The sequence below is a fragment of the Lygodium microphyllum genome, chromosome 12 (genome assembly GCF_053477565.2).
Source record: "Lygodium microphyllum isolate KBCC chromosome 12, Lygodium_microphyllum_v1.1.10, whole genome shotgun sequence".
NCBI lineage: Eukaryota > Viridiplantae > Streptophyta > Polypodiopsida > Schizaeales > Lygodiaceae > Lygodium > Lygodium microphyllum.
Window position 1 is genome coordinate 101,086,401 of NC_141146.1, and position 23,270 is coordinate 101,109,670.

At 38.9% G+C, this 23,270-nt stretch overlaps 1 pseudogene across 1 annotated transcript; it reads right to left on the reverse strand.

The window, feature by feature from the left end:
- Window positions 1–15,411: 15,411 nt before the first annotated feature.
- On the reverse strand, window positions 15,412–17,862 carry LOC148028102 (protein LATERAL ORGAN BOUNDARIES pseudogene; annotated as a pseudogene). Its single transcript, XR_015692682.1, has 2 exons — window positions 17,448–17,862; window positions 15,412–16,883 (listed from the first exon to the last, which is right to left on the reverse strand). The product of XR_015692682.1 is annotated as a protein LATERAL ORGAN BOUNDARIES pseudogene (transcript).
- Between the last annotated feature and the right edge of the window lie 5,408 nt (window positions 17,863–23,270).

Genomic DNA, 23,270 nt, shown 5'->3' on the forward strand with positions numbered 1-23,270 from the left:
TAGCAAGGACCATGTAGCAACAACACCTAGGGAGATAGCAATGTTGATGAAGCATTGATTGAATTGTTGATGGCAAAATATACATCACTCAATCTCAAGAGTCACTCATGTTGGAAGGATGGATCAATCGCTCGTCCCATGATTCATGTCACTCGAGGAATAATAATCGAAACCCAGATCTCACACCTGGTTTAAAATTCGACAAGAGGGATGGTTCAGAGGGAGTATGCCAGCGTGTGTAGTAGATGGTGCATTGGTGTATCCTAACCCATCTGGCATAGGTACAAGAAGGAAGGCCAAGGAGCCTTATCGCGCAATGCGCCAAACAGAGTTATATGTGAAGTGGTAATGGAGGAGGTCCGTCCCATGTGTGCATAGGGAAACAAGAACGTACCTTATTCCAATTGTGGAAATGTCTCTCAATCCTCCTCACCTCTCAGTTGATGAAGGAAAAATCAATCACACTCAACCCCCCCTTGGTCTCATGCTCTGTTGATGATTATAAGAGGGTAATCGAAATTCTCACACCCCATTGATGCGATCCTAATTGTCCCTTGTGCAAAAGTTATATGCCTTGTGCACGCAATTGATGATGTAGTAATGCATCCCGTCCTATGCCAGTATATGGTGCGAGAAGAAATGCCAAAAAACCTTGTAGTGCTATGCACAGAAACAAATTGTGCTTTGTGCATTGAGAGGCCCAACCCATGCATTCAACACTTCATTCACACATCTCACCTCTCCATTGGATATAAAGGACAAGGACTAGTCACTCACCCTACCCTCTGTCTGATACTCTGTTGATGAGTACAAAAAGAGGACAGCCCATACTCACATCCCCATCCTGTTAAGATGAAAGCTCACTCCACTCAAGGTTTTTCTATGAAGATCAACTTCATCTCGTTAATTATGTCAGTTTGGATTGGTTGATGAAGAGGCATACCCACGGAAGCAGCCAACAAGTCTGGTACTTGTATTGCATATTGAAAATATCATCTTCTATAGGAGTCAAAAGCACTGATGGAGTGGCGAGATTCAGCACACCAAGGGAGGCTGCTTTGAAACTTCTTCGGGAAGAGTTCTGCTAGTGATTCAACGCACTAAGAGAGGTAGCTTTGGAATTTCTTCTAGAAGATCAACAAATGATTCTATCCTAAACTGCGGGGTGTTACCACCTTTTCCACAACCAACTTCCGGTCCAAGGGTGTGTGCCACCTTTTCTTGGAACGAGGCATGTTATGACCGGGAATTACTTCCTTTTCTCATGTAATAATGTTGATTTTTTTTCTTTGTTTCTTTTTTTCCCCTACTCCCAAGGTGTTTCTGTCAGGATTGTGGGAGAGAAGGAAGGAGTCTCACTTGAAGCTTTCTTGCTTGCACAATGGGGGAAGACACACAAGGGTGGAGGCTGAAAACAGTTTTCCTCTTCTTAGTTGTGTAAGCCAAAAGAACTCTAGTACAAAGAAATAGAAGAATCCTATATATGGGTCTCAAACCAAACTCAACTAACTAAGGTGGCATACTAACTGAGCCATGAACTAGAGTAGATAAGGATAGCTATCATGTAGCTATTATTCATGGGTGGTGTACCAACTGCATCTGCAACTGACAAGTCGGTGACATAAATACACAACGGTCACCTTGGCGTATCACGAGTGGAGCTCGATATCTCAACACTCCCCCTCAAGCTCAATCCCAATTCCTGCACACCAAGCAGGTCTCTGAACTTGCGTAGCTTCTCTGCGCCCAATGCCTTCGTGAATATGTCAGCTACCTGATCCTCTGTGCTGACATAAACTAGATCAATAAGACCTAGTAAAACCCTCTCTCGCACATAGTGATAATGCACCTCAATGTGCTTTGTTCTAGCATGATAGACTGGGTTATTTGCCAAGTGTATACTACTCATGTTGTCACAATAAATGACAACTGGTCCATCTGTAGACTGATGCATATCATAAAGTAGCTTATGCAACCAAGCTACCTCACATGCAGCCATTGCTGCACCCCTGTACTCAGCCTCTGTGCTCGACAAGGCAACTGTAGGCTGTTTCTTGCTGCTCCAAGTGACTGCAGCACTCCCAAAAGAGAACACATATCCACTGGTAGATCGTCTATTAGAAATACTACCAGCCCAATCAGCATTAGTGTATCCATGCAACTGTATCTGAACCCCAGTCTCATAAAATAGTCCATACTGCAATGTGGACTTCACATACCTGAGTATGCGTCTAGCTGCATCCAAATGTGGTTTCCGTGGAGCCTACATAAACTGACTTACCAATCCAACATCATAGCTCAAATCTGGCCTGGTAATAGTCATATAAATCAAACTTCCTACTATGCGTCTGTACATAGTAGGGTCTTCTAGAAGCGCACCTGCATCTGTGCTCAGCTTCACATTCTGCTCCAAAGAAACTGAAATAGGCTTACAGCCTGTCATCCCATATTTGGACAGCATGTCCAATCCATACTGCCTCTGCAAGAGCTGTATCCCACTTGGTGATCTAATCACCTCAATGCCCAAGAAATAACGTAGCTCTCCCAAATCCTTCATCTCAAACTTCTGCTTCAATAGCATTTTCACATGAAGGATATCTTCATCATTGTCACCTGTCATAATCAAATCATCAACATAAATGACAAGTAGCATAATATCTTTCTCTGTTTTTCTCACATAAAGTGAGAAATCTGCCTTGGAAATCTGAAAGCCAATAGTGATAAGATACTGTCCTATCTTGTCAGACTATGCTCTAGGTGCTTGCTTCAAGCCATACAAGGCTTTCTTCAACCTGCAATCAAACTTAGGATGAACAGCATGCACATAACCTGGTGGCTGCTCCATATAGACCTCTTCTTGCAAATCACCATGCAAGAAGGCATTCTTTACATCCATCTGATGTAAAGACCATCCCTTTGATGCAGCCATAGCAATGACTGCTCTTACGGTCGCCATCCTTGCAACCGGACTGAATGTTTCTTCATAGTCAATGCCATATGTTTGTGCATACCCCTTGACTACTAATCTTGCCTTGTATCTATTCACAGAACCATCTGCATTGTGCTTCACCTTATAAACCCACTTACAGCCAATTGCATTTTTACCTTTAGGCAAAGGTACTAACTCCCATGTAGCATTTGCTTCCAAGGCATCCATTTCTTCATCCATGGCTTTCTCCCATTTTTCTTTTCCCATGGCTTGCTCAAAAGATGTGGGTTCTAGTTCATGTATCACTTTGACCATATATGCATAGTGAATGGCCGTAAATCCATCATATTTCAGCCTATCCACAGGATACCTAGCTCTCGTAGACCTGCGCAAAGTAGGTTCACTCCCAGGTGCTCTCAAAACATCCCTAGTCTTCCTTACTCCAGGTGTAACAATAGAAGGAATACCCAACTCATCATCAATGCTCTGTTCTGAGCCACTGGATTCACCATCCACATAAGAGTGACCTGAATTCACATCAAACATGGGCTGATCAACCTTCTCTTTTCCTTTTCGTGATACCTGCATACCACTATCTGCATTGCTTTGAGAAGATTCTCCTGATCTCAATCTGCCTGTCCATGGCGAAGAATGTGAACCACTGCTAGAGGACGCTCCAGGTCCACTAATATTTTGTGATTGCTGCTGTGAATTCTGTGCAGCATTACCATTTTGTGTATCTACATCATCAATCACATTTACTGGTTTATACCAGCTACTCATCTCATCAAAAACAACATCTCTGCTCACTGTAAACTTACGAGTAGAAGGGTTATAGCATCTATACCCTTTTTACTGCAGAGAGTAACCAATAAAGATGCACTTCTCAGCTTTTGGATCCAACTTGGATCTCAACTCATCTGGCACATGTACATAGGCAATGCAACCAAAAATTTTCAAATGAGAAATATCTAGTTTCCTACCAGTATACCTCTCCTCTGGAGTCATCCCATGTATTGCTGCAGTGGGAGTCCTGTTCATTATATAGACTGTTGTAGCAACTGCTTCAGCCCAATAAAAATCTGGCAAGTCTTTTTCATTGAGCATGGCACGAGATACCTCTCCAATATGCCTGTTTTTCCTTTCTGCAATTCCATTTTGTTGTGGGGTATAACTGCATGAATATTGCTGCTTTATGCCATGCTCCTGCAAGAACTTTGCAAACTCATTTGAGAGGTACTCTCCCCCTCCATCTGACCTTAGGCATTTTATTTGCAGACCTGTTTCTTTTTCAGCCATAGCTTTAAGGGTTTTGAAATGCCCAAAAACTTCACTTTTCTTTTTCATAAAATACACCCAAACTTTTCTGCTATAGTCATCAATAAAAGTGACAAAATAATAACAGCCTCCAAGAGATGCAGCTTTAGTAGTCCACACATCAGAGTGGATTAATTCCAATGGCTTCTCACTCTCTTGAACATGTCTAGGAAATGGTTTCCTTGCCTGTTTTCCAAACTGACAGGCTTCACATACCTTATGCATTTCTGTAACCTTGAATTTTGGCAATCCTGCAACAATATTTTGGGCCTGCATTGATTTAAGTCGTTGTACATTAACATGACCAATGCGTTTATGCCAGATATCAATATCTGCAACTACACCAGTCCCATGTGCAAACATTGTTGCACTCAATTCAGACATGTCTGCATCCAACGTAAACATTCTGCCCTTCTTCTTTCCTTTTGCTATCAAGTGACCTTCATTTTTCATATCCTCAACAAAGCATCCATGAGGATTAAATCTGACCTGCAAGCCCTGCTCAACCATTTGACCGACAGAAACCAGATTCTTGGTGATATTCGGGACATGAAATACATCGGACAGGTATTTCTTTTTCCCATCCTGCATAGACAAGGGAATTTTTCCAATCTGCACAATAGGATGTGCAGTATCATCACCAGTCTCCACAAATCCTGGTTTTTCCATTTTCCTTGCATCCTCCATCCATTCTGCATGACCTGTCATGTGGTTTGATGCACCTGAGTCAACATACGATACATCATTGCTTTCTTCTGCACTTGTCACAGAATTGTTCATGTGCTGCACCATGAACAAATGCTCATTTTTGTCATCACCATGTCTGCTAGAAGATGCATAATTCCCTTGTTGCAGTTTTCCATTTATGATGTCATTCTGCTTTTTATAGCAGTCTTTAGCCATATGACCCATTTTACCACAGTAGTAGCATTCAACATTACTGTTTGCATTTTGACCTCTTTGCCATCCACTACGACCTCTTTGGCTCCCCCTACCTCTAGAGTTACCACGTCCTCCTCCATAGGACTGGTTTTCTTGAGTTTGCTGCATATTCTGATTTCTACCACGGCCTCCAAATCGGCCTCCTCTACCTCTGCCTCTACCTCTTCCAGCATTTGAGTAGAAGACAGCTTCTTTTGAAGTTCCTCCTGAAGAAGATGCACCACCATTTCTTTGCTCCTCAGAAATTAGAATAGCAATCAGCTCCTCAAAATCAGGAAATCTTTCACGAACTGAAATGGATGTCCGAAACTGTGCACAATCCTTTCCTAGACCAATCAAGGTCACAGAAACTAAATCATCATCTTCCACTGGTGACCCAATGGAAGTAAGTGCATCTGCAATCTTCTTCACCTTCATGTGGTAGTCGTTGATGCTCATATTTTCTCTTTGCACATTGTGCAACTCTTGCTTGAGCTGCATTTTCCTGGCTTGCGTATTTGTGCTATACATTTTTGACAAAGTATCCCATGTCTCCTTTGGCGTACTTGCATCCTGAATATGCACAATCATAGAGTCTGAAATGCTGATAGACAGCCAATACATAACTTTCCTGGCTCTCTCATGCCATGCTTTAAATGCCTGCATTTGCTGTTGATTGGGAACATCAGGAAGAACTGGTTCTTCCTTATTTCCTGCAACAAATTCCCAATATCCTTTTCCCATAAGGAAATTCGTCATTCTAAACTTTCATGCTTGGAAGTTGTTCTTGTCAAGCTTTTCAGTGACAATCTGTGAAAGAGAATCAGATGCCATTACAGAAGACTGCAAAAAATTATGTCACTGCAAAAACCACAGCTTCACCCTCACAAGGGAAAATCTGCAAAACTGGCGAAAGTGGTATTTGACCACACAGTCACTTCCTAGTGACGATTTTGCATCAATAGGCAACAGGGATGATTCTGTAACTCCCAATGTCTCTGCGCACAAGCATACAAAGCAATTTTTACAGTAACTATTCATCGACCTGTAGAACAGTGGTTGCACAGCATAAAACTGGGCCTTTTCCTGAGTGCGTGCAGAAAACTTCCGCCTCCAAAACAGGCCCCGAAATGGCCTCAAATAAAAAAAACAAGGTCGCCAAGGGCTAAAGCCCTTACCTGTAGCATATACTGCCCTCTTGCTTCACCGCGAAGGACGTCTCAATCTGAGACAATGCACTCCTGCACTTTCCGACTGTGCTACCTACAAAGATTTGCTCCCAAAACAGAAAATGAAAGCAACACTGCTCCTCTTACCAGAACACCGCGAGCTTGGCTTGCTTTCTTGAGCTCCTTACCACGAACAAGGCTCTGATACCATGTCAGGATTGTGGGAGAGAAGGAAGGAGTCTTGCTTGAAGCTTTCTTGCTTGCACAATGGGGGAAGCCACACAAGGGTGGAGGCTGAAAACAGTTTTCCTCTTCTTAGTTGTGTAAGCCAAAAGAACTCTAGTACAAAGAAATAGAAGAACCCTATATATGGGTCTCAAACCAAACTCAACTAACTAAGGTGGCATACTAACTGAGCCATGAACTAGAGTAGATAAGAATAGCTATCATGTAGCTGTTATTCATGGGCGGTGTACCAACCGCGTCTGCAACTGACAAGTCGGTGACATAAATACACAACGGGCGGTGTACCAACCGCGTCTGCAATTGACAAGTCGGTGACATAAATACACAACGGTCACCCTGGCGTATCACGAGTGGAGCTCGATATCTCAACAGTTTCTACCTTTTCTCGAAGAATAGGTCAACATAACAAGGATCAAAGTCCTTTTCTCTCATGACCGATACATCTTTTTTTTTTCAAAAAGAAGAATGGCATGAGTATCATATATCAAAACCATCTGTGCCACCTCTGCTGGATCTGATGGAAAGTAAGCGAAGGAGGGGTGGAAGGTGGCTATGAGGGCTAAAAGAACAAGACCACCTCATCAAGACAATCAGCAGGAGGGCTATCATGAGCAAGAGGCAAAGCCTTACTAATCAACGCACAAGGAATGAAGGGGCTATCGGTGGTGATTGTCAAGAAGGGATCATCAAAAGCATCAACTGTTTGCACTTGGACAGAGCCATTAGGGTTGATAGCAAGTTTAAGTAAGTTACTCATGAATATATGCGTGCATCATATGGATTCAAAATAAGGTATTTAAAATTATCATTTTTATATATTTTTTATATATAGAAGGGTGTATTATAAAGGGATGGGATTGAATGTTATGCTAAAACTTCAAGGAAGAGCTTCCAATTCAGTGATTGAATCGAATATCAATTAAGTAAACAATGCAATCGATTAATGGGCTGATTTAAGTAATAATTGGCCAAATTTTAAAATGAAAATTTTACAAATTTTTAATCTCTCAATCAATTGGATGAAGCTCAACAATTAGATGATTGAGAGAGATTAAGAATTGAAGAGTAATACCTTTTATTTGTTTGATGAAGGCTTGAATGATCCCCAAATTCTTGATGAAGCTCTATCACTTATTAGCTATAGGGGACTATCAAAATAGGTGATGACATTATCATACAAGAACAAAGCCACGATGTTGCCATCATCCCACTTGAGAGCTTTGGCTTCACACCACTTTGTCATATAGTCCGTACAAACCAAAATGTATTTGTTCTATTTCCTTCTGGTTGGCGGATCAATGGGGCCAACGAAGTCGATTCTCCACTTCTCGAATGGCTTTAGGGGAAGGATAGGTTGCAATGGCTTAGAATTGGATTTGGTAGGCTTTCCCATGTTGACAACCATCATAACATTTGTAGTGGTCATAAGCATCCTTATGGAGGGTCAGCCACCAATAACCTCAAGCGAAGCCTTTCTAGCTGTCACTTCTCCTGTAAAGTTTTCTCCACAAGGCTCGTCGTGGCATGCTTTCAACACTATTCCAATCTCATCTCCTACAATACATCTTCACAACACTTCATCCTTGCCTTTCTTGTACAGAGCGCCACCTAACAAGGTGTAGGGGCCTGATTCCAACAAAAGCTTCTCCTTCTCACGAGGCTGGAGATACTAGGAGGATACTATTGAGTTGCCAAGAGGTTGACTATGTTTGTATACCATAGGGTTACAATTTCGACTAGAAAAAGAGAAGCATCAGGGAGGTCCAGATCATCCTACTCCTCTTCATCACTATGAGGAATCCATGACAGATGATGAGCCATGACATGGGAGCGACCGGGTTTAGTTATTACCTCAAGTTGAGAACTTGTGAAACAGAAGGAGCCATATCAACATTCTTCCCTTTACATCTACTTTGTTCATCAAGAAGATCAGGGCCTCATGATCCACATAGAATTTGAAATGCATCGACAGTAGATAATATCCAAACTTCTCTTAGGCAAACACTATTGCCAAGCACTCAAGATCCATCACTATGTAGTTCCTTTCTTTATCAGTTACTTTTTTATTGGCATAATAAATAGATTGATCTAACTTTGAGGATCCTTTTTGGCATAAGACTGCTCTAGCCCACTTGGCCAAGGAATTCCCTCAATTGTTCATTGTTAAAACTTCAATCTTCTCGATCTTTGCAAGGTCTGTTGATATCCCTTGTGTAGAAACGATCTGGCCCAAAAGAACTCCTAAAGAGACTCAAAATACACATTTGTTAGGATTGAGAGAGGTGCCATATTCTTGACAAGTGTCAGAGAACTGCTCTAGATGTCCCCAATGCTCCCAGATTAGACTATAGACACAGAAGTCATCTATGTATACCTCAATGAAATCATGCAGATGATTTTGAAATATGACCATCATTACTCGTTGGAAGGTAGTAGGACTATTACAGAGCTCGAAGAATGGCATCACTTTGTAAGCATAGGTTCCCCATTTTGTTGTAAAGGTTGTTTTGGATTGATTTTATTCAGCAATCTGGACTTGATTGTATCCATTGAATCTATCCAAGAGGAAATAAAGCTCATGGCCTGCCCCACTGTGTCCAACAATTGGTCTGTGAAAGGGATAGAAAAATGATCATTTTTTGTCTTGGAGTTTAGATTTCGAAATCCACACATTCGCAACTTTCCATTCTTGTTGGGTGCTACCATGGTGGGTGAAACCCATTCACATTGGCCACTAGATAGATAAGCTCAGCTTCAAGGAGCTTCAGTAATTCAGCTTTCACTAGGGCAGAGTAATTTGGATTCATGTGTCTCTGTCTTTGCCTCACGGGCTTGGCATCAGACTCTAGGTCAAAGTGATGCTGACATACCATGGGATCAATCCCCTTCAAATCTTTGTAGGACCATGCAAACACGTCCAAGTTCTCCTTTAGTAGGTCATACAGGACCAACAACTCTTCTTCCGGAAGACTGACACCCACCTTCAAGTGACGTTTAGTACCTTTAGCATCCATGAAAATTAATTGCTTTTTCCCTCCCACTTCACGGATAAAGGTCTAAAGGACTACTTCTAGGTATAGATCCGACTCCTTCAAAGGAGTAGTCTCCTCTTCTGATGCTCCACTAGAACCGACTTCCTCTTTCCATGGGGGCTAGGCTAACTCTTTGGAATGTTGCAAGGGTATTAGAGCTATTTTGGATCTGATAGGAGGGTTATTTATCTCTTGAATTGAGGATTCATCTTTCGAGGATGCCTCCAAGAATGTCACACAACAGGAACCTTCAGAGGTTTGTTTGGACTGCATGTTGGCAAGGTGCATCCTCATCATCCTCTCTTGAGAAGGGTAACTTCGAGTGACAAGAACCAGTACTGAAGGAAGGCATATTCTACATAATCCATTCCTTATGGATATTTTGCATATAGCATGACCCATTAGCCAATCCAAAGGGTACCAGAGTCATTATGCCCCTAACAACATGGGGTCTTCTACTTCTGTAGCCTCTCGAACTTCTTCCTCATTTGTACCTTTTGCGAGTAGGATAGATTCTTCTAGTACACTATCATAATCTTCTTCTGCAATCTCATCTTTGTCCTCTTCAAACTGTCTCTCGGCCTCTGTAGGGGCTTTGTAAGAGAGGAACAAATCCTTTGTCATATCCTTTACTTTTGCTTTTGCATATATCTCTACCTCTATTTTTTTCTTTGTCTCTGCGCTATAGCTATGTAACAGGGGGAACAATACATCCATGCTTCTATCTCGCTATTAGAGGTTACTTCAGAAGTGAAATTTGGGTTCAAGAAAGAGGTATTCACCCATTGACAAAGACTTTTCTTCTTTCGAGAGTTGGCTTATAGTGCCCACTATCAAGGACTGTGCCTCTATTTTCTTAGGAAAGATTCGTTTGAGGGCTTCTTCGTCTCCTGATATGCCATCTATTATCTCATTGGAAGAGTTTGTTAAGACTTCAATGGAAGTGGATCCATTACCTTTTGTGATCCATACAACTTCAACACCACTTTGTTGGATCCTCTCCCTAGGGTTAGGGTTCCTTTGAACCAATCTGTTTGTGCTCTTTCTTTAAAAAGCCATGGTATTCCCAACAATAAAGGATTTAAGGTCTTGTAGGAATTTGTTTTTACCACCAAATAGGTCTGCCAATAATCTCTACCTACAAGGATTGTCTTCACATATGGGAGAATACCCAAAGGATTAATTATGCTTTAGTTTGCCAATCTAATAAGCCACTGCGTAGGCTACATACCTTGTAGGCATAGATCCTTCATTGTTACATCCATCATGATATTCACTGATGAACCTCCATCAATCAATGCATCTGCAATAAAGTATCCTTCAGTCCATACATCACTCTTTGGGATACCAAGATCCAAGAAGGCGTTAGCCACATCCACATCCTTCATAGGCTCTAGGGCTTTGTTAGACTTAGTTTTTGTCGAGAAAGAAATCCTTAGGCCACATCTTCTTGTCAATATGCTTTTGAATTTCTTTTGGCAATTAGGAGACAACATCATCAAACTGTTAGAATGTCAAGTTTGATTTGAAGGTGTTTAGGTCTTTGACCAAGTCATATTGCTTAGTAGGATCCACGAGCTTTCCCAATTGGCTAGGAAATGGGGCCACACCCACTTTTATCTTCCCTTTTTCTTCCACAAGTGGCAACATCTCCACTTCTTCTACTACTAGAGATATGTCGGTATTGTGGGGCTACTCCTTAGTCTCCCAGACTAAGGGCTAACTATAGATGCAGTACCAGATGATATTTCTAGTCCACTAAGGCTTTGTAATTCTTTCTTTTTTTACTATGCATAGCTATAATGATCATCATCGTCATCTAATGCATTAACACTAGATATATATCAACTGCTCATCTCATTAAAAAATATCATCCCTGCTCACTCTGAACTCGCTTGTGGTGACAAGATTATAACAATGATACTCTTTCTGCTCTAAAGATTATCCAATAAAAATACATTTTTCAGCCTTTGGATCAAGCTTCTTTTCTAGCCCGTTTGGCACATGAAAACATGCAATATAGCAAAACACTTTTAAGTGTGACACATCAGGCTTCTTACCTATAAAGCATTCTTCAGGGGTCATTTCATGAACTGCAACTATGGGAGTTCTATTCATAATATAGATAGCAATATGAGCAGCTTTAGAATAAAAATATTTTGGCATATTCTTTTCAACCATCATCAATGGCCATGCAACTTCTGCAATATGCTTATTTTTTCTTTCTGCGATCCCATTTTGAAGTGGAGTATACCTGCAAGTAAACTATCTATTTATCCCATGAGACCTCAAGAAGCCACTAAACTCATTAGAGAAGTACACTCCCCCTGCATCTAATCTCAAGCACACAACTTTCAAGCATGTTTCTGTTTCAACCACCACCTTGAAAGATTTGAAGTGCTCAAATTATATCACTCTTTTTCTTCATGAAATATACCCACAACTTCCTTGAACAATCATCAATAAGCGTGGCAAAGTATTTGTTGCCACCAAAAGATACATTTTGTGTAGGCTCTCAAACATTTGTATGCACAACATTAAGTAAATTTTTGCTTGTATCTTTATCATGCGAAAAAGGTTATCTTGCGTTCTTACTGAAGTGACATGCTTCACACAATTTGTGAAATTTTGCAACTCTAAAAGCAGACAACCCTATAACTAATGCTTCGAAATGCAATAATTGCACGTCCAACACATTTATGCCATATTTCAATGTCTACATCCACTTCTTTTCTTTTAGCATATATAGTAATATTCATTGCAGGAAATCTAGTATCTAAAGTGAACATGAGGCCAACTCTACTTCCTTTTGCAACCAACTTTCACTTATTAAAGTCTTCTACAAAATAACATTTTGCATTAAATCGAATGTGAAATCCTTGCTCTGCCATTTGGCCAACAGATACCAAATTCTTTGTGATTGATACACATGTAATACATCTAATAGACTCTTTGGCTGGCCATCATGCAAGGACAAGGAAATCTTTCCAATGTCTGAAATTGTATGGCATGAATCATCACCCATCTGCACATAACCTGAATTTTGTAAGTCTTATATCTCTGCAAACCATTCACCATGACAAGTCACATGATCAAATACACCTAAATCAACATACCATACATCATCATGTGTCCCCTTTCCTATAACAGCATTCGTCATATGTTGCATAACAAATAGACGCTAATTTTTGTCTTCATTATCTGTCGTGAAGACGAGTTTTCTTACTACAATTTACCACTACAGATATCATCCTTCTTAGCATAACAATGAGCCAAGGGGTGAATAAATAGAGATTTATTATATCACTCCAATTTGAGTTTCCATTGTCGCTAATTACCTTAAATATGCTTTAATTTCATCATGTAAGTCAAGAACATTAAATATGCTTTAATTTCATCATTGTCACTAATCGCCTTAAATATGCTTTAATTTCATCATGTAAGTCAATAACCTTTTTTCACAATTCTCTCTACACCTACCCCAGCTTGTGTATAATCTTTTGTAAGAGGTAATAATTTTGCAATTATGCATTTTTTTAATGTTGTAACATGATCATTTCCCATTTTACATCAGTCATTAAAAAGTCCTAACATTCATGGCATTTGCAATTGTGTTACATTATTAATCTGACAAAATTGTTCTCATAAAGTTAAATCCTTCCTCCTGTTTGTAAGTATTGATTACATGAATAATTGCTACCTCCTAGTTTACTTGCTTTAAAATATTTTTCTATTATTTTCCTTGATACTTCCTAGAGTCCTCAAAATTAATATTTTGTCGTGTTTTGGAGATCATTCTCTAGACTCAATAGTCCCCTTAAAGTCCTCGGATCTTATCAATGAGAAATTTAGGAATTGAATACAAATTACAAAGATAATTAAAGACACAATGAAAGTGTAAATATAATTAAGTAAATGCATTCTACACTAATGTTAGGGATTGCATAGAATAATTGAATTTACAAATGAGGAAGACAAGGAATGACACTAAGAGAGGATTCCATGATCTAGTGTACATCATGAGAATAAGATACAAGAGTAAAGTGCAATTATACATACTGTGTGAATGTGTTTAATACAAATCTCTCTTTCAACATGAATCATAAAAAACCTTGAGAGTGAATGGAATACAACTTATGTAAATTGTATGATCTGATTCAACGCTAGGACCAACTTGTGCCTTGTTTGACAACAAGGAGATAAGAAACCATTAGTAGCTCATTGGACTTCACATCCTTAATCTAATTGAGATGTATCTCTAACCTATAACAAAATCTAAATTTTTGCCTCATATTGAGCACTTTGTTCGTGGTGAAAAGTACGACGATTGAATGTGCACATCAACAATCTTGAATGTATGCACATAAAATGTGGAAATGGTGATAATCTAGCCTTTAGACATGTAATCTTTGGAGTAGAAGGCATACTAAGAAAATGGCACACTTGCAATGTCTAACTCAAGCTAGCAACTAGAGCTAATGAAAACATGTCTTTATTATTCTAAGCAAAGAACCATAGCAAAAATCCACCTTCATAACTAGAAAGAATCATAGAATTGCATCATGGAACATACCACTAAAATCTCTTTTGAGGCTAAAAATCAACACAAACTATGTGAACTTTTCAACGTATCAAAAGTACATATTTAAAACTCACATCACCCTGTACATAAACTACGTGAAAATTTTCAACAATTTTAAAACTCAATCCCCTCGTGTATAGGTAACATTTACAAAGACACAACATTCTCTAATAATTGGATATAAGATTCACAAAGAATTGAACATGTTTCTATAATGTCCAAACACCTCTCATAAAATTTGGAAAACTAGTCGATCTTACTAATTCATGAATAATAAACATTATCATTTGCAAGAATTTATGTATTCAAACCAATAAAGTGCAACATATCCACAAAAGCAAGGGATTTTATAAGTGTTCTACTAGGAAGGAGGCAAGAAACATGGTTCCATTTTCGAGTTACAAAGACAATAGGTTAAAGTCGATATGAAATTATATACATGGAATACTATATCACCTTTGAAAGAAAAATCACAAATAAGCTATTATTTAAATTGCATCTCAAAATATAAGGACCTCTCTATTAGGGGCATTTTCATCAAGAGAGAGGAAACTAAATTATAAAGTATAATTGAACCCTTATATAGAAAGGGATATTACAAAGGCCAAATGTAGAATATCAATTAGACTCACTCACATAAAATCAAGTATATGTGAGCATAAAGCTTCTGCCCTTCACCAATACTTAAAACAAATTATTTTTTCTTGCATCTGACAAATATCTATCTAAATACCACGTATAACTTAGTTGGCAAGGGTTGAGTACACAGTGAAACTCCATGGGCTCTTACTGCAAGTAATATATCTATGCATGAAACAAACATGAGCAATGATTTCAATATGAAAATATGTACTCGAGGTATGGGAAACTCCTTGATAGGAAGTAATATATCTATGCATGAAACATGAGCAATGACTCAATATGAAAATATGTACATGAGGTATAGGAAACTCCTTGGAATCTTTGCTATAAGATCATGCATAAAACATGAGCAATGCTCACGATGATATGTACCCAACTTATGGCAAAAGCCTTTGCAAATTGTCAATGAAGTGAACCAAAATTCAAAATTCAAATGCTTGAAGCTTCTTGTATTCTATGCATGTATAATCTTACTCTCGTCTTTGAGATTAAGCTAAGTAAATTCCTATTTTATTACCATTAGACTACAATAGCACAACCATAAACTACACTGGAATTAGTGGAAGACCTAAAAAAAGCGGCAATATGATGCGCCATCATTCTACACCATTCATCTTCTCACAATACACTTCAAAATAGAAGAGCACAATCATAAATTATAGTTAAAAGCACCTAGAAGATGCAAACCATAATGCTTTAATTAAAAATATAAGACCAAACCATAAACTACATTTGAAGAGAATTGAAAGTCTTTTAAAATGTGCCAATGTGATACACATTATTCCTACATTGCCATTCTCCTCATGCTCAACTACATAATTATCTATATTCTCTTCTCATTTTGAAGTGTCTATAACATTGGTGCCCTATAGCCCTATAAGATCCTTTGGTCCTCCTATGTAAGGGTCTTTTGTGCTCTGACTACTTGGCATGTCAAATGAATCATTTAAACACAAATTGTGGTTCTCTTTCCATAATGTTTTGATGTTGTAAATCCTTGTATGCAAAATCCAATTTCCTTTTTTTCTAAATTTCAAATAACATACAATACAAATTAAATTGAAATGGTAATAATATAATATATAATGAGAAGAGAAACCATGGATTTTGGATTTGTATAAAGATGAGAGATACCTAAAATGTCCAAGGGGGATTAAACATTTAGGTTTCCCTTAAGGTGAGGACAAACTTGTAATATTGCTTGTTCCTTCACCACTACTAGTGGTGCTTCTCCCATTATGAATCCCATCGAATGTCATTTTGAAATGAGATCGAGCTTGCATATTCTGCATCAAGACCATATCCTCTTGATATGGATTGATTGATCTAGACCTTGTGATGGGGTCTAGCATATGTGCCTCTCTTGTAACATGATCATGTGGCACATCTCTTGGAATATTATGATCATGTTGGTTGAGACCATCATGATGTTGCAGCTCGTGTGGTTGAAGAAGATCATGTGGTTGATGATGTTCTTGAAGGCCATGTTGATGATGTTGAAGGCCATGGTTGTGATGCTGCTCACCGACGAGGGACCACATTTTCTCTCTTGGAAGCAATGAGAGATCATTAATGGAAGGCTTGTGTTCTACCACTTGTTCTACCATATTCAAAGCTAAGCAAGGGTTGGTTGATGGTGAGAGATCTTGCTGCGATGGGAGGAGGGAAGGCTTTTGGTCTACCATCAAACCCAAAGCTATACTACTTGAGAGGCTCTCAAGCTGAGAATGAGCAACTCTCAATTCATACTGGAGGTCTTGGATCCTCTTGGTCAAGAAGGAGACAGCACCCACACATCCATAGACCGGGTCTCGGATGCGAGCTTCAGCCTCATAGGCGAGTGAGTTAACCGCATCAGCCCTATGTTGAGGAGGCAGCTCATGGAGCATCTTGCTGATGTTGCTAGCACCGAAGACCTTGTGAGTGTTTGCGAATTTGAGAGGCTGGTCAGGGGGGAAGTACGGGGCGAAGATGCAATCGGGGGTGCACTTGCGCCTCAAGAATTTGCAGGCACCGCAGGGAGAGCTCGTGGAGGAGGCCATTCTCTGTCATGACAAAAAGAAGATACAGAAAACGTATGCGTTACCAATGAATGGCGATGGTCAGTTCTGATCATTTTTGCCCTAAAACAGGCCATAAAAGAGATGAATCTGCTGTCAGAGCGCTATGTTTAATCTTTTTTGGCTATCTGAAACAGACCCACTGATGATATCAGCCAAAGAAGCCCTAATTCAACAAGAGATGCATGAGCTGTAGAGGCACTACTACTTTCTTCTGCGGGTACTTAACAACAGACACACTCATGCTATCTGCAAAGAGGTCCTTATAACTCATCAATGGAGACCTACTCATGCTATCTGCAAAGAATCCCTAATTCATCGATAGGCGCGTCTCTAGATGCATCAGCGCAGGCGCTGTGCTACTAAACCCTAAAGAAATCGACTCATGCTTGTGGCGGCGGGGCAGTCGGGGGGAGAAAGAAAGAGACAGAGAGAACGCGAGAGAGAGAGATCATATGTATTGAGAGCAAATGATCATATGCACAGCATCGGATGAATCAATACATGAAAACAGCGATCAGACTAGGGCATCAAATGAGAGGCTCTTACCGCCGCTGATGAGCAGACTAGAGCATATAATGATGGCAGCCGCTGCAGAAGATCCGCTCGTCCAGCCTGCAGATACGTCCATCAAAAATACGAAGAGAGAGCAAGCATGGGGTCACTTTTAGAGGTCAGGAGCTTCTTCCCTCTCGCCCCCCACTCCTGTACAATGGCTTCTCTGCAGGAAAGAGAGCGAGAGAGAGAGAGAGAGAGAGAGAAGGAGAGACGAAAGAACTATAACTATAAAGAGGCCAGCTTTAGCAACTCTTTTTCCTCTCCCATTTCCTATTTGTTTAAAGTTTCCAATTTTTGTCTTTACTTTATTTACGTTCATAAAAAGAAAGGACGCCTATGTGGTTGCCTAAAGCAACTTCCATGTATACCATGACTAGGATTATAGGTTGGGATGTGTGTATATACACATATCATAGTATCTTGATCATTCAGCAACTTTGTGAAGATTTCCTTTCAATGGTACTCTTAGAGAGATAAGTCCCATGGCTTACTAAAAGGACAATGAACCTTCACATTGCCAATGGTAGTACTCTTAGAGAGATAAGTCCAATGGTTACTTAAAGGACAATGAACCTTCAAATTGGTCTGCACAATGAGATTGCCTGAGGTACTCTCAAAGATAAGTCCAATGGCTATTACATTGAAAGGACAATGAACCTTCAAATTGGCTCGCACACATTGCACTTGAGTCATCACTTATACTTTGTTTTCAGTGTGCTTGCAATATTAAAATCTCATAGCAAGTTTGTACATTTCCTTTCTTTAGCATAAAAGTTGAAATTCACATCACGCACTTGTATTTTTCTACTTGCATTCGAGATCATTGACACTTATCATTACGTATCTTTTAAATCACGTAGAATTTTAGAAACTACTAGACCAATAATCATCACTTATCAATCAACTTGCTCGCTTGGACATGCATTTGAACTCGGTGGGCCACAAAAATATATCATATATATCAAATTCAATGTAAGCTCGTTAATCCCTATTGTAAAATAACCAAAATCTATTATTCTACTTTAGCTATGCATTCATACAAAAAATGTTCAAGCATGATGATGAAACAAGGTGCAAAAAAAAGTATTCAAAGTTACGTGATTTGAGACCTTGTTATAGTAGGCTTATATCACCTTTAAGTTGAAAATTAATCAAGTAAAAATGCGTACGTGTCCAAGATTGACTCTTGAAGTAAGCAAGTGAGATTTGCATGGTGGGTTGCTTGATAGCTAATCTAGGGACATAGTACCTACTTTACAAAACATGTATCAAACAAATATGTCAATTTAATTAGGAGAACACATGCATGCTTCTCAAAAGCAAGGTAAAAAGAAAGCCATGTTGCTAGTTGTGCTTCATCCTTAGTTCTTTAAGGAAAGACGAACCTTGAAGTTAATTCATGCAATGCTTTTTGAGTTGTAGCAACATGAGATTAGCTTTCTTCAATCAAAAATCATCAATAGGCCGCAAAGTCAATATGTGAAACCAATGATTCAGAGCCCCCTTGTGGTTGGTCTACTATACTTTTACTCTTTTTGAGAACATGAAATTCTCCTAGGAGTATTCAAAGTGTGCATGTTGATCATACACAAGTAGCCTACTCATATGCCTCTATGGACTAGTTAAATCATCATGGATTAAAGGTGGGCTTTAACTATGATATCCATATTGCATAGATATTAACTATTTTTTATTATATAGTTGTACTCCCATAGAGAACTTATCAACATCCTATTGTAATGTTGATTTTGTATGAGGACACATTTAAATCAGTTTCCAAAGTTTTACTACCCTTGCGACTCGAGAGTTTCCAATGTTGCATTTTGAACCATATTTATTGTGTACATTGTGACAAGAATGGTTAATAATAGAACAATTGTTAATAATGCACACGTTAGGTTGCACACTTAACGTTTTGGTTTTTTCAATCTATCATTTTTTTCAAATATTGAAGGGTTCAAATGATGCAAATTGTATGTGAAATGGTTAGCTCTTTGCTTGCAACACTTTTTTGTCAAAGAAGAAAGTATTTCAATGAAATGATAAAGTTACATAGAATTGTTCAAGATTAAGTAAAATTATTCAAAATTATTATTGGAACTGTTTGACTATTAGATTTTCAAAATTTTCAACATTTGAAATTTTCCAAGTTCATCTACACACATTTTATTCTTGATGTAGCATGAATGGTGTTCTTGTTTTCTAAGGCCCACCATTTAAGATGATGATTATTCCTAAAGTAATAATTTTGGGAATAGTGTTTAACACACCTCAGATCGCATGACCATATGGAGGTAATATGAAAATGATGATGTGGAGTGTTTTAACTTTTACTTCTTGTATGAACAAATATGAAATGAGTCTTTCTCCATATATTACCACCATAGTATTGGCCATTGCAAAATGAATAAAGGAGTTCAAATTTAGGAAGAAGCAAAAAAAAACTACAATAGCAAGTCTTGCTAGGCAAAGAAAAGGTCAAGCACTAGCCATTAGGATTTGAAAGTGGAAATTTAAACGAGCATTGACTCTCAAAACATTGGAAGGCAAATTATCATGGGATAAAGGAGAATGAAAATGAAAGGCAATACAACATGAGAATCCTTGATGATGTTGATGAGAACAACAACAACTAAAATGGGAGAAAACAAAAGGGAAACAAGAAAAATGATAATGGCCATGTGGCTACTATGCTAAAATTGCATGTATAGATAGTGAGGATAGTAACAATAGCCCAGTGTGTTAATGCAAAAAATACCAATGATTACATTGACAATGATGGGCAACAATTAAAGTTTACAAAGGATAGCAAACAACTGCTTGATAACCATACACTAGTGTTTCCTTGGAACAATAGCAGTCAAAGGTTGTATCCACAAGTGGGTATAAGATAATCATGTGAAGACAATAGTAGTGATGGTACATAGTTGATAACATGTGAATGGCCATGAGTAAGTCTCAATCACATGCTTGTATAATCCCACAAAGTTATACTACTACTAAATGCTACATGCATTCTATTTTGAAAGGTCCTTACTTTAAATTTATCTAATTACACTTTGACATTATTTAATATATATAGTTAGGATGTTTTGTCCAAAATCGTCAAAACTTCCAAATTTTTGGGAGGATCCTAATGTACATACATCTTCTGGTGTAATGTTTACTAACTAATAGGGTACTCTAATGCCTATATTATGACTTGAACACACAGATGTGATTTGGCTTTGTTGAAATTTTGGGAAACTTGAAGCTTTAAAGATCAAACTGAAAGAGTTCCAAGCTATTTTGGGATTATTTGAAAATTTCCCACTTAGTTAGTATTTTCTCTAAATCATTGTTACATGTGGATTTTGACCTCTTCCTTAAAACATGGCAAATGTTACTTAGAGTAACTTCTTGACATTGTAGAATGATCAAACTATGATTTTCTTTATTAAGGAATATGTGACCAGTGAGAATAAAATTCCCACTTTATCTTTCATGGAGTACACATAATCATAACACTAGCATTAACCCCTAATAATGTGGTCACTTTTTTAATGTATCGGGTCATGTAAGTAAATAAATGACATATTTTTAATTAATCTCGGCCTAAGCATGCATAAGGAATCCCTTTGCACAAGTCCTATACATAAGGGCCATTAAAATTGTAAGAGAGAAAAGTACACATATAGAGACCCTTTAGTAGAAAGGGGATTTTCTACATTAGTTTGATTCTATAAAGTCCCATCTAATTGCACTACATATGCATATTACATTTAAATATAATGAAATACACTACAAGGATTACGCCTATAGCGATGGCGGGTAGCGACGGCGGGTACCGGCGTCACTATTTACATCGCTTTTGCGATGCAAATAGCGACGCTCCACAGGGAAAAAACAGGCCGAAACCGAGCGTGAGTTTATTTCACGTTTTTGCATCTTATGTTTTGAGAGCGAGAGCGAGAGAGAGAGTGACCGTCGTGAGAGAGGGAGAGGAAGAAGGCTTGCCACCGCCGTTGTTCGCGAAGGAGAGGAGGAGCCTTCATCGCGAAGAGGAGCCGACAGTCACCATATCTCATCGGTGAGTCTCCCTCTCTCCTTCTTTTTCTTGTTTAAGGTTCAAATCACTTTCTCTTTTGCTTGTTTAGGAGAGGAAATGAGAGAGAAAGAGAGGGAGAGGGAGAGGGAGGGAGAGAAAGAGAAAGAGAGAGGGAGAGAAAGAGAAAGAGAAAGAGAAAGAGAGGGAGAGGGAGAGGGAGGGGGAGGAAATGAGAGAGGGAGAGGGAGAGGGAGAGGGAGGGAGAGTGCATTCTCTCTCTCCCTCTCCCTTTTGCTTTTGGAGAGTGTTAGAATATATTGTGAGAGGGAGAGAAAATGAGAGAGAAAGAGAGGGAGAGGGAGAGGGAGAGGGGGGGGAGGAAATGAGAGAGGGAGAGAAAGAGAAAGAGAGGGAGAGGGAGAGAAAGAGAAAGAGAGGGAGAGGAAGAGGGAGAGTGCATTCTCTCTCTCCCTCTCCCTTTTACTTTTGGAGAGTGTTAGGATATATTGTGAGAGGGAGAGGAAATGAGAGAGAAAGAGAGGGAGAGGGAGAGGGAGAGGGAGGGGGAGGGAGGGAGAGGGAGAGGGAGAGGTTGTGGGCAAAACCTTTGTGGTATGAAGGAGATGCTCTCAATAAAAGGCCATCTTTGTCTCTACTTTCTATATTAGTGCTATCCATGTCTTGACATCTATTTGAGCAAGGTCTATTTTTATGACTTGAATGTACTATTAACCACCATCATCTTTGTCTTCCAAAGGTTCACTATTGATCCTCTATGCATATAAAATGTTTGCAATGCATCCATGTGTCTTTAAAAGCCCTCAAGAGAGTCTACAATCAATACCACATCATTTGCATACAATAAAATGGATATCAATGTGCCTGCTAATTGGTCCCCCCCGAGCCTATATGCCCCATGCTCTATTCTCATCTCTCTTTGCCCATGTTCTAAGCTCATATTTCTACTTAGGCACACTAACCGATTGTAATGATTTACTTTTGACATTTTACTATAACTAATTACAATTCAATTATGTTATTCTATATATAATTCTTGTGAAAAGAAAGTTTTGCTCTTCTATCAATGTGTTTTCTTTGTAATAATATTTTTAATTTGGTAAAAGTATAACATTCTACCTCTTGAGAATGTTGGGGTTTTGCACATAATTACTTAGTGCATCATTTGTACCAAACAAAAATTATTGTATGTTCTTCTTTTATGAACAAAGAGAAGTAGATGCATGATAATGCATGAGCAAGATGTAGACTCACAACTTCACAATAATACAAGTAGCCCCAACAAGTGCTACTAGGAGATCATCTAGTGTGTTTGTATCGTATACGTATACCCATTCTTATGTTTATATAATGGCAAGTACCTTTGTCACTAAAAATTTCAAGGGCACTGAATGAGTTTTTGAGTTTGTCCACAAAAAATGGCATCAGATGAGTGTTGACAAGAAAGACTACTCCTCCATCACTGCATTTGTCCTCTCCTTATGGATGCATGTAGGGGAAAAGGGTAGGAGGTGACCTCCCTCAACACTTCAAATTCCAAGTCACTTAGGATGGTGGGAAATCGAAGCATAGTCATATGCCACATAGGTAAAGGAAAAGAGTATTGATGTCGAAACTATTTGTAAGGCCCTCTTCTTTGATAGGAACCAAGAAGAAAGACATAAAATTTTTAGGTAATCTAAAGCAAGCATTCTATGTCAATGGAAGCTTTATGCACTATTGGAATTTTTTCTACTTGATGGGGAAGGTGCTAATAGATCCAAGACAAA